The 17,947-nt window shown below is 26.4% G+C and overlaps 1 pseudogene; it reads right to left on the bottom strand.

Annotated features, from left to right (window-relative positions):
- Positions 1-5,086: 5,086 nt before the first annotated feature.
- On the bottom strand, positions 5,087-11,646 carry LOC111284317 (aquaporin NIP6-1-like; annotated as a pseudogene).
- Between the last annotated feature and the right edge of the window lie 6,301 nt (positions 11,647-17,947).

The raw sequence follows: 17,947 nt of genomic DNA, 5'->3' as shown, positions 1-17,947 counted from the left end.
AATTATTATTAAAAAATATTATTTTTTTTTGAATTTTTATAAAAATATAAATGATTGATCTCTATATAAATTATTTTTAAATTTAATGTAATTATCACATTTAAACTTAAAAATAATGCATTTAAATTTATAAAATGATGGAAAATTTTGAACAATAAATATTTTCTTAAATTTAAGGATATAAATTGAATAATACTTAAAAATATAATGAAGTACAAATTAATTAAATTATCATTCATAATTAAAAATACATAATTTTATTTTCACTTTAATTTTTTTATCGTTTATATTTGAATATTCATATCTGATGAAAAAATTCTTATATTACAAAATTTAAAAAATAATATTTTTTATTATTTGAATAATTTGATTAAAAAGATTAAAAAAAGTTGTAAATATTATAAATAATTGTCTTGAAAAATCTTGTATAAAAAAAAAAAAAACTTTTCATCTCCGTCTCAATGTAAAGTTATTAATATAAAATGATAAAGTTTAATAGCAAAGTAGATATATTTATCATCTTATAAAGATTAATATTGTCAATAAATAAAAAGAAGTGGTATTATATCATTGTCATTGTCATAGTTTAATTTCTTACTTCTAACACAATGGAGTACCCCAACTCAATCTTTTCATTTTTGCATTTTATGGATACAATAGTTAGTAATACGTAACAAACAAAGAAAGCTCACATAAAATTATTTTATTGTTATATTATAAAGATCAAAAGTGCCTTAAGCTTTAACATCAAAGCAAACATACCTCAATTCTTACTTTTTATAATAATTTAATTAAACAAAATGCAATATTTAAATATTGTCATTATAATTTTTATTGATTTTTACCTTATAAAACTATTGTTTTGCTGATAGAACGAAATTGATAAAGAATTTTTGTCACATTGGTATTCTTTATAGGGAATATCAATTACTAATGAAAACTCTCAAAATTCTAGGCTAGGTGTTTTGTAATTAACATTCCTTTCAATCATTAAATATCTGTTAAGAATAAAAATAATAGTTTTCTCAAAATCAAAAAAGAATATATGCAACTGGTAGTAAATGAAAGAGATGAAGATAATATTTTATTTGATACAAGTACGACGAATACCTTAGAAATGTGCAATTGATGGACTAAATGAGTAATAAAAAAAATTCAGCATAAGAATATTTCATCAAGGTTGAAGATGACATCTATTAAATAGTAAAATAAAATGCTATTTGATCTTTTAAAATTTATTAGGAAATTTATAAAAATAAATTTATATTTAAAATTTTTAAATTTAAAATAGATATATCTAGATTATTAAAGATATATTTAAATTATATATTTTTTTAAAAAGAAATCATATATCTAGATTGTAGAGATATATCTAAATTATATATATTTTTAAATTTGAAAAGAGATATATAGATGGTTTAATAGTTCACTTTTAAAAAGAAATAACAAAATTATTGATTTTATTCTAAATGTATTTGAAAAAAATGAGTTTGGAATAAATTTCATCTGATTTAAATTAAAATAGAACTCTTGAAAATTAAAATAAATCTAATTTTTAAACTCTCAAATATTTTTTAAAATGAAATAATTATTAAATGGGATTATTTGGTTAAAAATTTAAATAAAATTATTATCTTAAATGTAAAAAATATAAATTATTCACGTAAGTATCTACGTGACATACCTTATCAGATATCTATACATTCTGTAATATAATATGCATTAGGTTTGTCTTCCTTATCCATCTCTTTAAAAAAAAAAAGAGTTCCAAATATTTTTGTTCAATTTAAAAAAACAAATTAACTAAAAATTTTCTTATATCATTCTAAATTATATTTTTTAAAAAAATATTTTAAAACAAAAAAAATGTAAATGTAAGGAATAAAAAAATTATAAAAATAAAAAAAATCAATAATTTTATATTCAATTCTTTTTACTATAATCTTATACTTATATAATCATAATAAAGATAATATAAAAGTCTATCACTTATAAATATAAATTTTATATAAAATTTTAATAGTAATCACAAAATTTTGAATTATAATTAATTAATTATTCTATAATTGTTATAAATTATTTCTCTAAAAAACCAAAATTATTTTTGTAAATTTTTTTTCTTGCCTTTTTTCAAACTTTTTTTCAAAATCCTTTCTTTATTTTGCTTTCTTGCCCTTTTTTTCATTTTTTCTTTATTTTTCATTTACCTTAAAAAAAAACCCTAAAAACCAATTAAACCTCACAAAATAATTTGATAATTTAATTTGATATTTCCCTTCATTTTTCCTTTACCTTCATAGATAAAAGTATCCTTAAAACCAATTAATTCTCTTTAGAGTAATTAGATAATTTACTTTAAAAAAATTTTACATATTTAAAATTTAGAAATTAGATTCCAATCATCAAAAACATTAACGTGTAAGTGGGCATGGGTCCCAATAGGGTGTGGGAACCCCAATAACATACGAAGGAAGGAAACTACAATCACCGCGCCTTTTATACAAGACGAAGATAAAATCGAGTGACATCGGACTTGACAAGGATATCAGCGCAAAGTATTACCTGGGCAAAGACAAAGCACATTGATTGTCATCTGCAATCATCACTGAGGGAACTCAATTAGTGGTTGGCACACTATTTTCCATTAGATGTTTAGCAACTTGGGAGACAATAATATTGTTTAACCCAATGCCGGGCAGAAGTTTGTAGTCGTTCTCAAATCGCCAATAGTTCGACATTAAAGAGGGCATTTGGTTGCGCTAGGAGCTCCACTGCTCTGTGCAATTGGAGTCTCCAACTGAACCGAAATGACATTTGGGTAACATGGGTGTCGCTTGTTGGATTATCCTACCATGCTGCACCATTCGTTTACTCAAGGATCCAGTAGTATTTATGGTTCAGTTGTATCATCGGTGAAACTATTTTTGTTAAGATTAAAAATTATAATAGTGGTGAAATTAGTTAATATCGTAGTAAAATTATTTATTATAATGGTCAGATTAAAATTAATTGTAATATGTAGTTTTGATGCAAATATAATAATGATAATGATAGAAAAATGTAGTTAAAAGAAAAAATTATTATTAAAGATATTAGATTAAAGTTTGTACTTGCATATATTTCATATTTGTAAAATTATATTAAAAATTATTAAAATTATTTTATATTAAATAATATTTTTGCTAATAAATTAAAAATTACTAAAACTATTTTTATATCAAATAATTTTTGCTATTAAATATTTAAAAATTATTTTATATAGTTTTTAATGTTATTAACATTTATAATTTTTAAAGTTTAATTTAATAAATAATGATACAATATTTTATATTACAATAATATATTTAGAATTTTAAGTAATAAAAATTTTAATAATTATATGTTGAAATATAGAATAATAGTTTATATATAAACTTATATATATATATATAATATAAGCTTATCTATACTTTTCCGTTAAAATGATGTTATCCCACATCTTATAGTTTTATATTCAGGTTAAGCCCATTCATTTTTAGCTAATCAGTTTTAAGTTGGATACGTAACATAGTATAAGAGTCAAGATTTTCTTTTATTGGCCTTTTTTAGTTTGTCAGTTGGAAGGCTTTTTCAATCTCCGCTTCATGTGATTAGAGCTTGTTAATATAGTGTTATCCTACATTTAATAAATATATAATTTTTTGTAGTCTTATATTCAAGTTATGTTAAATATCCAATTAAAAATCAATTGACCATAAAATGGAGCGGTCCAACTTAAATATAAGATTATAGGAAATTGAATATTTATTAGATATAGAATAACACTACCTTAATAGGCCTCTGTCATATGTAGGTAAAGATAGAAGAATCTTACTACTTGATAAATTTGAAAAGAGCAACAAAAAAAAATCTTGATTCTGATATCATATAAACTCTAACTTAAAACAAATTGGCTGTAAGTGGAGAAATCCAACTTAAATATAAGACTACAAGAAATTTGATATACCTGAAAAAGAAATGAAGCATCAAGTTTCAAAGAGAAGTTAATTACGGAAGTTGATTGCTTGACCAATGGTAGTTAACTATCATGTTTGAAAATGAAGTAGTCAAATGTTTGATCAAAAACAATCAACTACTATAATTAAAAAGTTTTTGTTTTATTTTTACACAAAAACAATTAAATACCTTAAATGGGGAAGTCTACTTCTCTAACCTAAAAAAATATTATGAAACAAATTTACATAGAGGAACAACATAATATTTACTAGTATGTTGTGGGTTATTGAAATGAAAGATAGCAAAGAAGATAGCTATGTTGTGGCCTTGTTTAAGTTATGAACATAAAGGTTTTTTTATATGAAAAAAAGTTACAGATCCATAAAATTTTGTGTATCATCAAGGTAAAGCCTCAACTTGACAGGGATGGTAATAGGCACCAAGTTAAGTTTATTTTCATTTTTCACTTGGTGAAAGTTAAGGCAAGAGACATCATTTCAATGTTAAGTACAATATTCCAAAATGTCTTGTTAAAGAAGAAACAAACTTCTAAATTAATAACTATCTAGCCTTCTTTTGTAATTGAAAAGGGAAAACCATAACTAAGCCAATGCAAGACAAGTAACCACTTTTGAAATGATATAAAATTGAATAATGTGAAAAATGAAAGTGAAGATTAGTGCAATATCTTAGTATTTCTCTACCTTGACCTATGATTTTGGGGATGTGAACAACTTTGAATTTGTTATTATCTTATAGTTTTATTTTTATTCATTGGAGATTAAGATTTTTAGGGTGCCAACCATTTTTATTGGCTCTTGTCTCCTAAAGTTTGAAAATAAAAAATACCAATGGCCGCATGAGGTATTGGTAAAGTGCTAAACTTTAAATAATCATGATTAAAATTATGATATAACTTTATTTTATGCATTGTAAAAGTTAGATGTATCAATTGATGAACACATAATTTATGTATATTAAATATTGAATCATATAGTTTTTAAATGAAAATTATTGATTGAAATGTCTTTTCCAATATGGCTTTTATGTGGAATTGCATGTACAAGTTGTTTGTACATTAAAAGTGTTTGCAATTGTTTATAGTTCTTCTCTATTCTCTTTGATTGGCTAATTTCACAATTGAAAAAAATAGATGAAAAAGGGCACTTATAGCTTTGGTGTCAGTGGCAACAGCAGTAATCATAAATATGAGATTGAAGCTAATAATAAACTCTAAAGTAAAAGCTTAACCAAATCCCCTTAAAGAAATTGTCACTTCTCTCCCAAAATTGTATGAAATACTCATTTTAGTGCAAATGTAGCACATAATGATGTCATTACTTGTGCTCCAACGTATATTGGTACCTGTCCAAAATTAGAACGCAAAGATGTTATTTAAAAGAAATAGTAAAGTTTTCATAAGAACTTAAAAGAAAATATAAAAATGGAAAAGCTGGAAGTTTAGTTGTATATGTTTCCAAGAAAAGTGTTTGAATGTAGCAAACGTAATGGTGACTGTTGGATTGAGATGTGCTTTTGAAAAGTGACCAATTGAGAGTATGACAATCATGACAGCAAGGCCAGTGGAGGCAACCAAGCTAATAAGAGTTTCAAAACCTTGTGTTTTTTGGTTTACAATGGTTGTGGCTGTCCCAGCAGAGATTAGAATGAAAGTGCCTATGAACTCAGCTCCCACCTAATTTTGCAACAAAAATTAAAAATTAGGACAACTTTGAAAATCCCTTAATTGAATTTTCAACCTATATGTTGGACTAAGCCATAAAGAACAGCACAACAACTTAAAACATTATCTTTTTTTGATCAAGTCATTGAGAATTTTCATATAGCAAATTCTAAATTAAAAGACATCTTGTTATTATTGGTATCTTTTTCATGCCTTTCTTATGAATGAGACTGGATGAGGTGGTAATGAATAAGAGACATAAGGTAATCACCCTTCTTCCGTGGATCATTTTTCCACAAAGAACAGTTGTAGCTTTGAAGATGGGATTTTCTATTGATTCCACCTTTTTTTATATTTCTTGAACCCCTTTAAAAAAGGGTGCACAAGTAGTCCCTAATGTTGGAGAGGTTGAAGGAGATAATGGAACATCTTCATTATTAAGCACAACATTCCAAAATGGCTTGTTGGAAAAGAAACGGACTTTCAAATTAATAACTATCTAACCTTTTTTTGTAATTGAAAAAGAAAAATCATAACTCAACCAATGCAAGATAGGCAAAAGAAAACATGTAATTGGAAAAATAGCACCCTTAAGTTTTCTAAATCTTTATTAATATTAAAAAAAAGACATATCTGGTTGATTTAGACAATAACTCTTCCAATAAAACCCTTGAGCCAAAATAAACACATATCTAAAGCACATGAATTCCCTTAGACATAGAAAATGAAGTATGCACATACATGGATGTAGGTGTACACACATGAAATAATGAATTAAAAAACATGGAATTTCAATATTTTATCCATCTAATGCACTGAGGCATCCAGAATTTAGCTACGGCTTTATTGATTTAAGGTTCATTTCAAGCTTAGGGTAGGAATGGATAGGATAATTTCTTATTTAATGATATATTTATCTGTGAATAGAATGACCAAACAATTAGTTGGATGAATTATCTTATATGAATAGGATTAAACAACCCTATGAAAAGCTAAAATAATTGTATAATCACACATGAACAATGTTACATAAAATAAGATGAGAGCATTTGAGTTACAAAATAAAGACAACTTATTGATCAATGTTGTCTTATTTTATCCTAGACCCTATTTAAAGTCCTTTACATCAAATGAAACCTAAATGTATAGATGAATATAAAAGAACCCAAAGAATTCTTACGAAGTGAAATAATATTTTCAAATGTCCAAAACATACCTCATGACAACACTCTCACAGATGCACTTATGTTATATTGCAATGACTTAATTAAGGAGCCTTGCTTTCCAATTAAATTGATTGCTTGTTTAAATGCTACCCAAAACTAGATTAAACAAAATACAGCTTCAGTTGTATTAGCATCCCCAACATTATTAGGCAATCCAGAGATAGTTTGAAAACTCTTATAATAGCATCCATTGCAGGGGAAAATAGTACCTCTAATTCTTCTTTTCAATAATTAAAACCTACAAAAAAATCCAATTAATTCAAAGAACTGCTAAAAGGGTTTAAAAAAAAAGGATATTTAACACTAATATCTTATTAACTTAGTCGTTACTTTTGACTATTTACTTTGTCTTTCCAAAAAGGCATAAAGTAGTTTTTAGGTTTGAATTTTTGTCATATTTGACCTTTCAACTCATTTTTTTAAGAAGCATACTGTATATCAACTAAAGAGAACGAAACCCAAAATCAGAAACTAACAATTATAGAATTTTTTGGAAATTTTGTTCCAAAGTAAAAAAAAAAGTTACAATGCGATCAGGAGTGCCAATAACACTATAAAATACATGAATGTAGGCATGGGTTTCCTCGCACATATTCTTGATGAGTAACCATTACGGCCAATTATGCTACCCACTTTTAAAATTGGCACAATCAACTGAAACATGAAATGTCCTAGTCATCCAGGCCACTTTTTTACTATTGGATTAACGATGGTTGCTTCTGAAGGGTTTTGTGCTGATGCAGTTGTTGTGGCCATAATGGTTGATGGCTAGGTTTTTGTCGAACCATTTTTCATAGCTTTTGTGATTTCCATGGGAGGATTTACTATCAAATATAAAATTATCCCTAATTACTAACCTAAAAAAATTAAAAAAAAAAACATAGATTAACAAAAAAAATACCATGCATGAAAAAAAAAATCTAAACACAAAGTCAAAATCTAGAAACCACAAAATGAACACTATGTATAATGCATGAAAAACAAAAACAATAAAAACAAACAATAAACATGTACACAAACAACAATGTCAAAACAACTTAAATTGTCAGTTAAAATACATTGAATTTCATCATCCAGGAAAAAAACCTAAAACAATGAAAAAAAAAAAAAGCTAGGATAGTTATAGAAGCAGAGTTAAAAGACGGTGTTGTTGAAAGTTAAAGTAGAGTTTGGGGTGTCAAAGAAGATGTTTTCTTGGATAATAGTTTTGGTGTGAAATGGGAAAAAAAAATTAGAGAGTTTTTGATATAATCTCCCTCTAAAACCTTTTGGGTTTGATTTGTAAAATGGTGTTACTCTAATCTATTCTCAAATTATTTTTTTGTGACATTCATTATTACACGGATATGAAATTGGAGTCTTGGGACTCCTTTTATATATAGGTATAGATTTGAAAAAAATAATAAATTTACAAATCTCAAAATAAAAGTTATTAATATTTATTTACTTTATTATTTATATAGTAATTTATTTTAGTTAATTATTTAATTATAAAAATGTTTTTTTTCACTTATTGTAATTTATTTTATAATAAAATTATTTATTTATGTATTTATTATTTTTATATATTTATTTATTAATTAGTTTATATATAAATGATTTTTATTTATTATAACAAGTTATTTGAAAACTTTAAAATAAAAGAAAAATGAAATAACAAAAAAATAATAGAAAGAAAAGTCAAATAATGGTTTTAATTGGTAAGGATATTTTTATCATTGCAATATAAGTATGGGGTAGAAAAAAAATAACCCATGGGAAATTATGGAATAAAGAGTTGCGGTGGGATGCTTTTTTCTGACGATGATATAAATATATGATGAAAAAAAAAATGGTGCAGCACGGTGGAGATAGCATTCATTGTGTCACACCTTGGTACCCAACCAAATGGGTACTAGTGTGGCTGGGATGCAAATCGCACCACATTAAGTGTTCAGTGTCTAAATGCACCCTTAAATCCTTCCAACCTTTTTTTTTTAACTTATTTATTTTTTATTTAAAAATATTTATTTATTTATAATAATAAATAAATATATAATTATATATAATATTATATTACAACATACCTAAAAACATAATTAAATTTATTTATGTGGATACTTAAATGAACAATTTATATTATTGACACGTAAGATGATTCTAAATAATTTAATTTAATTAATTATTCAATTTTTAAAAATTTTAAAGTTTCAAAATTTACATTTAGCCAAATCTTTCAAAATATATAAGTTTTATCATAATTTAAATCCAAAAAATATATCTCATACCTTACTCTTATTCATATATGAAATACAAAATTCAAATAGTTTTTAAAGGTTAAATTCCTAAATTTTAAGAATTATAAAAAATCATATAACATTTAAATCAATATTCACATAAATTTAAGTAAATAAAGTTTGTGATTGAATCACTATTATTTACCAATTTTTTTTATCTTTATTTTCCTATGTTGTAAAATAAAAGAGAAATATATTTTATATCAATTTAAAATTACACATTTAAATTTAAAATTATATTTTGATCAAATTATTTACAATTTTATCTAATAGTTAAAATCATAAATCTTAATTTAAACCTACAATCATATTACAAAATAGTACGTTTCTTCTTAGAATAAAATAAAATAAAATAAACATTTATCATGCAATAATTTAATATATAAGCATGTAATCACAATTCATATAAGCCACTTTCTTTTGAAAAATTTGGAGTTTGAATATTATTTATGTTGGTTTTGAAATGTTAAATTTAATTATGAATATTGTGAATCTATTTGATTTGTATAAAAAATTTTGAATTCAAAATCATATAAATAATAATCTTTACCTCCATTAATTGGATGGTAAATCCTAATTTTAGGCTAAATTTCTTTTTATTTTCAATGAAATTTCAAATTAAAATTTATAAATTTACTACCCAAAAAGTTTTAAAGAAAAACAAAATTAAAGTTTTCAACCTATAAATATATGGCACACATTTAAATATTAGTTTCCACACTAAAGTAATATATACTTTTAAGAGTATATGTAATTATAAATAACAGATTGACTTTTTTTTATCAAGTTTAGTATGTAATTTTACTTTCACAATTAAAAGAAAATTTATTGAAATTAATTTTTTCAAAACTTGCATAACGCTTATTTGGATTCTTTCATAATAATTTATATATAGACAATTTTTGTAATTTTTTACTACAAGTTATAAATGATTATGAATATTTTTATTTGTATATAATATAAAAATTAATATTAATTAAAATTTTAAATTAAAAAAAATATGATAAAAATTTCTTGCATGGCACAGGCAAAAAACTTAGTTATATAATATTACAAATAAATAAGTAAATAACAACACATTATAATTGTTAATGTTTGAAGTCCTAATTATTATTTTAATATAAAATAATGTGCCAAAATAAAATTTTCAAAATTTTAAAAGTTAAATAACATTAAAATATATGTAAATAGTTTTTAATATATTTTTTTATTGATATCTTAAATGATATATATTTTTTCATTTTTATCCCACAACCATTGTAATTTTTACCAATCACATATTTTGTACTATTGATCATAATTTCATCTGTTACTTTTAATTTCATTGAAATAAATTTTGTTACTATAGACACCAAATTTGTTTGAAATTTTAATCGGATCTTGGTTTAATATTTGCTTGATAACAGGTTCTTAGGTTGAGGCCTGATTTTGAGTCAATCGGATCGAGGCTTGATTTCAATTCAATCATACCAAAGCTCAATTTTGTTCATTTGGGCCTAAGCCCGGTTTCATTCTTTAGGCCCAAGCTTGCTTTTATTTTTATTTTATTTTATTTATTTTTTAGTACAATGATATTAATTTATTAATTAAACAGAATATAAAAAAACAAACAAAAAAATACAAAAAAAAGAAAAAAACAAATGGGCAAGGGGTGCTTGGGTGTACAGCACTATTAGCACCACCCATCCCTACAAGGAACTGTACCACCTACTCAGACATAGGGCCAAGGCCAGATAAAGCAGAAAAAACAAAAAGGCAGGGGGAAGCTGGTGCCTTGGTGCCATACACAGCATCACCCACCCCTGCAAGGCCCTATGCCATCTACCTAGGCATAAGACCACAGCCGGAACTCCATAAATAAAGCTTTATGGCAAATCCCAATGGGAGAATGGATAAACCCTGTTAAAAAAATTATTAGATTAAAAGAAAAAACAAAAAAACTTCTTGTAAAAAAAAACTTTCCACAAAAATTTTAGAAAAACTCACTGCAAAAAAAAAAAAGAGGAAAACCAAAACCAAGCAACATAGTCCCTTAGGAACGAGGAACCCAGCGCCATCATGAAAAATATAAAAACACAAAAAAAAAATGATTTGGCCAAAACTTTGAAGGTTGATTTAAGCCGTTTGGGACTCTTTCTGGTGAAAGCGATGCTAAACTCAAAAAAGGAAGGCAAGAGGAGTTTGTGGGTAAGTTTTGAGATTTTTGACAACTAGCACAGTGATCGATGACCAGCAACAGTGGTTGACATGATGAACGATGATCGACTGATCGACCTAGAGAGAGAAGGTTTGAGAGAGAAAGAGAGGTAGAAAGAAAAAGAAAAGAGAAAAATGAACTAAAAAAATTTTGGGCTTTTGTAGTTGTGCTAAAAGATAAAATGATACAATTTTAATAAGGATCAGAACGATGTCGTTTTGACACCTGCAAGATGTGTGTGCTACCCTTGATCCGACCTAAGGTCCGCGCACCTAACCTGCGACCCATCTGTACCCCAAACATAGGCCAATCCAGTTGAACCAATAGTGAACAGTCATAAACTTGGTTTGAACCATCAAATTGTTAAACCCATTCAGACTAGACCGTTGACTGATCCGGTTCAAGTAAAAACAAATTTTTAAAATTTTTAAAATTATTTTTTAATATTATTTTTGTTATTTTAAATTTTACTATTAATATTTATGTATGTTAAAATGTTTAAGTGTATCAAAATAAACTATGTTGTTTTTATAATAATTAATAAAAATAAAATAAATAAATAATGAGTATATTGTTAAAATTTTTGATAATTTTGTTAATTTTAAAAAATAATAATTAAAATAATAAAATAATAAGAAAAAATATAAGAAAAGAAAATTTTTATCCGATGATGAGATTCAAAGGTACTCAAAGTAGTGACACCTAAAAAATTTTAGGTGAGAAATTTTTTTAAATACTACTAACACATTGGAGTATTTAATAAAAGTTTCAATACAATAAAAATCTTTTTTTTTCTTTGTTATAAAGTTGATAATAAAATGAATAAAAATGAAGAAAGAAGAAATTTTTTACGATGATGGGATTCTAAAAGTATTCCGGGTAGTGATGCTTTATAAAATCCATAAGTGAGAAGATTTTTTTTTAATATTATCAATATATTATAGTATTTATAAAAAATCTTCAACATGATAAAATTTTATCTTTTCTTTAAAATTTTAAATAATAATTCAATAAAAAAAGCAATAAAGTTTCTAAAAATAAAAATAAAAATAAAATGTGTGCATCAACATATTATCATTTGCATTGCATGCATGACATATTTTTTACGAAAAGTGAATCTGAACCTCTGAAGATGAGATTTTAAAGTATTCTAAGAAGCGATGCCTAAGAAATCTATAGGTAAGAAAAAGTTCTCTCAATATTATTAACATATTAAAACATTTTAAGAATTATTTCAATAAAAAGTTTTCAATTTATTTTTTTCAAAATAACAAAATAAATAAATAATAAAATTTTAATAGAAAAAAAAACAAATTCCAATAAGAAAAATCAGGAAAATTATTTTTTAAATACCGAAAATATGACTACTTTTATCAAAATCAATGGATAGTAATTAATCAGTACCATTTTAAATGGGCGTTGTGGGGATGCTAATCTTTTTCCATGCGTAACTAACTCTTGGACCTAGATTGTTTCACATACCCTAAAATTATCTTTTTCATAAATTTTTATTAATTTTAAGATTTTTATTAAAAGGATAAATTTTAATAGGTGGCTAATCACACATAACTAAAAAAGATTGATGACGGCTCCATTTTTTGTTTTTTTAATTTCATCTCCAAATTCATCAAGCGACTTTAAAATCATTATGATAGCTTGGTGACTCCATTGGGAACATCATTTTTTTTAAGAGTTAGGCCAAAATTAACCACATGTTATCCTCAATTTTTAATTTAAACAATCTTAATTGGTTTTAATTTTAATTTCCTATATTTTAATTTTATTTTTTAAATCAATAAAAAATAAAAAATAAATAAAAAAAGAAAAGAAAAAATTTCACATGCATTTCTTTTATTGTTTTTTTTTCTATAGGTATTATTCTCAATAAATTAGGAAACATATGCATACACGATGACACATTGCACCTCATGTATGAACTCTATATCCGAGCTCTATCCCTTATAGGAGGAAGTAAAGTATTTATGTCATCATGAGATGATAACCTTCGTAATGGCAAGTGAAATATTTTAACTCAAATTGAACTCTTTCCATTCGTAGCCTGTAATGGATGAGGATCAGGTTGTCTTATTAGCTCAATATAGACGACAATGAGGAATAATTTGAGAATTTTTAAATGAGTGTTAATCCAAACTAAACATATAATAAGCTATAGAAAACCAACTTTAGGTAGAGCTTTGCTAACCCTTTTGTAAAAAATACCAAAGTCCAAATTGTGTAAGAATACAAAACAAAGCTCAACAAACAACAAAACAAAAAATGAAAAATCTCAAAAAAAAAAATTTTCAACTTTAAACCACATCCTTATACTAACTCAATTTTGTTTTCTTTTTTTTTTCTTTTTACATTAATCATATAATATAGTTCTATATCAAGGTATTTATTTTAGAAAATCTTTCTCTCAGGAAGTTTTCATGGATCTTGCAACTCTATAGATCTATTTGTCTTTCGTTAATGTCCCATGTAAGCCATATAATAAAATATGTGTTTGGTCAAAGGAAGCCTAGCAAAAAAATAGAGATTGCTTGTCTATCGGTTATGTTTCGAAGTTACCTAAGAAGGTGCATTTGGATCTTACACTGAATGATTTAGAAGATTTAACTGCAATCCAAGGTCAGTGTAAGTGAAAAAAGAAAAGAAATCTTTTACAAGAAGTATGACAGACTGTATCATTCATTCTAGTAGTGGTTGATGAACAGTTGATCAGGATAGTTATACAGTTTTAGGATCCATCCTATAGATATTTTACTTTTAATCAGGAAGATTTAGGGTCAACTATTGAAGAGTATTCAGTTTTATATGGGATAGAACTACAGTGTCCGAATAAAGTGTTTACCCAAAAGTCAAAATCAGGTTATCGTAAAAAGTTGATCAAGCTATGGGGGTTAAAGTGAAAACCATAAATTACTTTGTAAAGCCTAAAGATAAATATCTTCATATTCATTAGAACTTTTTTCAAAATTTTATTCAAGGGTATCTAAATGATGATTAAGGCATGGCTGTGTTAGCTTTAACATTATATGGCATGGTAATCTTCTCGAATTCTTTAGGTTACATTGAGATAACTATGGTGGATTTTTTTGAGCAAACTAAAACTTAAGCAATTAATCTTACACCAGCAGTCTTAGCTGAAACCATTTGGTCATTAGATTTTTATCGACATAATGGAAAAAAAATTATTCATAAAGTGTGCACTGCTATTGTATGTGTGGATCAAAAGTCATTTCAAGTGTGAAAAGAGTACATTTTCAAAGTCGTATCTTCAAAACAAGGCACCAATTGAAATGTTTTGCAAAAGCCAATGGTCGACAATGTAGACTAAGGAAGAATGGGTTCTATTTTTGTGAAAGCTTACCAGGGATGAAATAGAATGGATGGTGTCTTGGATGCCTTATGTGCCTATGTTGCATTTTGAAAGAAGTGAACCATGGATACCATTGTTAGGACTATGGGGTGTTGTAAATTACACCCCATTGATGGTGCCTAGGTAATTTGGTGCAAAGTATTTTGTTCCTGTCACTCATGGTCTGGTCCAAGTAGAATTTATTTATGGGGAATCAAATCCACCAAAAACATCAAAGCAATTAATCCAAGCATGGAAGAAAATGCAAAGAATAAGACTAGGGCCTCTTTTTGACAAATTCGCTCTTGATTATCATATTTGAAAAGCGAAGCAATTTAGAAACATAGTACTCTCTCCTGATAATGGCTCATATCAATTAGCTAACCTTTCGATAGAAGTGCAATTATCAGAAGTCAAGCTTGTTAGGAAATAATTAAAAGCTTAAAAAGAGAAAATAAGAAGAGAAAATTTGAAACTTTGTAAAAAGATGGGACAATTAAAATATAAAGCAAAAGTAAAAATGAGCAGATTGTTAAAGGTTATAAAAGAATGGGATATGATCAATAATGATTTGAAAGATCTGCACCAAGAAAATAAGAGATTATGAGTCCAATTCAAGATTGAAAATATCACCAAGTCTTACCTTAGTTGACAACATGAAATAGATGAGCTTCGAGATGAAATGAACCAATGAAAAAGTAAAGTTCAAGAAAAACAAAAAGAGGTCATAGAATTTCTCAAGAATGTTAGAATTAGGAAGGATTATACTCTACAGTTTCAGCAAGATTGGTTGAGTGCCAAAAAAAAAAAGAAAAAGCTAAAGGCTATGCTTGTAAAAAAAAGAAAAAAGCACTTTAAAGTGCTAAACGAAAAAGAATCAATTCATCAAGTGATCCAAGGGTTGGAGTTGCAATTGTAAGACCACAAAAACCATATTTAGCAATAATAGATAAATGATAGATAAGAAAAAAAGATTGGATTTTCATATGTGATTCTAAAAAAGATGCTTGCATGAGATGATAAGCAGAAGCTTAAGGAGGCAACAATACATAGAGCACCTGATCAATCAAGTTTGCAAGGCCCTGTAAAAAGAATGAGAGATAGTTGAAAAGGTAGAGGTGTTAAGATAAGAAGTTAATCTAGTAGAAGAATATGGACAGCACCTAGTGAACTTTTTAGATGAGGCTAAAAACTATTATGAACAAGTTAAACACTTTTATGGATATAATTTTAGGATGATAAATCTCATGTAACAAAAGTTGTATGAAATCAATGAAAATTTCTAGTGCTAAATTTTGTCCAAGAGCAAATATCTACCATTTGCATTCGTGTATCATGTGCATCATTTTTGTTTTCTTTAAAAAAATCATAAAAATCAAAAATAAAATTTTCAACACATAACATTTTGATCTTTAAAAATTTGTGGTAATAAAGGTTCAAAAATAGCTTGCCTATTCGTCATTCATACAACACCAGAGCTTAAACAAGAATTATAGAACAAGAATAGGCTAGTCAATTTGAAAGAATTGAAAAAGCTCAAGAAAAAGTAAAAGGGGATCTTAGTAAGATAATGAACATGCTCAAAAATCTTGACAAAGAAAAAATGATGGAAAGAAATCCAAGCTTTTAAGAGCAATTGCCAAGCATAGTGGATCCTATATACCCTATAAGGTTTGAGCCATGACCAACCCAACCTATCCAATGCAAACACCTACTTCTTGAGGATATTTCAATTCTTATCTAGGAATGACATTCACACCTGCTTTAGGCCAGTTTTAAAATTTTGCTAATCTTGTTATGATGAAAAAATCATCTAAGCCAATATTGGTTTTCAATTTGGATGATCTCAAAGAGAGAGAAAAGCTATGATAAATATACCTGAGAAAGTGAAAGATACTAGTGCCTAGTAAAAGATGAAATTATTAAAAAAAAACTTAAGACCATAAAAAGAATGAACTTTTATGGCTCTACTGATGCAGCTAAGTTTTGTTTGGTTTCAGACGTGATCATTTTACTTAAATTCAAGATTCTAAAATTTAAAAAATATAATGGCACAAAATTTCTAATGACTCATGTTACCATGTATTATCGTAAGATGATGACATATGCTCATGACGAGAAGCTGTTGATGCATATATTTCAAGATAGCCTGACGGGTTTTATAGCCAAATGATATGTTTAACTAGATAAGACTCATATTTAGCCCTGATAAAAGCTCACACGGGCATTTTTTACATAATATCAACATGTCATAGATCTAACTTTAAATCATTTATCTCTACAGAGCATAAAAAAAAAAGACAACAGAAAGCTTTAAAAAGTATGCACAAAGATAGAGAGATATGATTGCATAATTATAACTTTCCCTTACTGAGAAAAAGATAGCTGTCTTATTTATGAACATCCTAAAAGCACATTACTATGAAAAACTGATAGGCAATGCAACTAAAAATTTTATAGATATGATGATATGATGAGAGATTATTGAAAACACCATAAAAATGACAAGCTCGATGTAAGAAAGACAAGCAAAAAAAAATGAAGCTCAAGCAATGAACTATGTGGGGCAACAGTTTAAAGGTTTTACGCTATATCCTACACCAGTGTACCAAACCCATTACCCTCCCACAAACAATATTACATCTATCCCTCATCCGTATCAGCCTATCAGCTACTATAATAACTAGCTTATCCACCCTATTTTTAGCCATCTTTTCAGACACTTACCTATTCATACAACCATCTTTCTACACTTACCATATCAAAATGAAGACCTAATCCAAATAGTGGTTCCCCAAAAAATACCTAAAAAAAATCATTTTTGACCCTATTATCATGATATATATAGATTTGTATCATCGACTTGTTAAGAAACATTTACTAGCTCCTATTATTGTTAAACCTTTGAAACCTTCATTTTTTAAATGGTATAATCGCAATACGCATTATGATTATTATTATAGAAACCTAGGTCATTCTACTAAGAACTGTATTATTCTTAAGCGTAAAAAATAATGGTTAATCAATGAAAAGGTGTTAAATTTTTATATTAGCTAACGAGGGATCCCAAACATTAATAGGAACGTTTTATCAAATCATACTAGATCATCAATAATGTTTTGATTAATGGATAAGTAAGCTACATAATGAGGGAGATAGATAAAGTCAAAACCCCGATGGCCAAGATGTTTAAGGTTTTAGTCAAAGTTGGTATATTAAAGTTAACAG

The sequence above is a fragment of the Durio zibethinus genome, chromosome 6, assembly GCF_047325235.1.
Source record: "Durio zibethinus cultivar Kanyao isolate XHJ-2024 chromosome 6, ASM4732523v1, whole genome shotgun sequence".
Classification (NCBI taxonomy): domain Eukaryota; kingdom Viridiplantae; phylum Streptophyta; class Magnoliopsida; order Malvales; family Malvaceae; genus Durio; species Durio zibethinus.
Note: the sequence above shows the minus strand (reverse complement) of the source record. Positions and strands in the feature narration are given on the sequence as shown.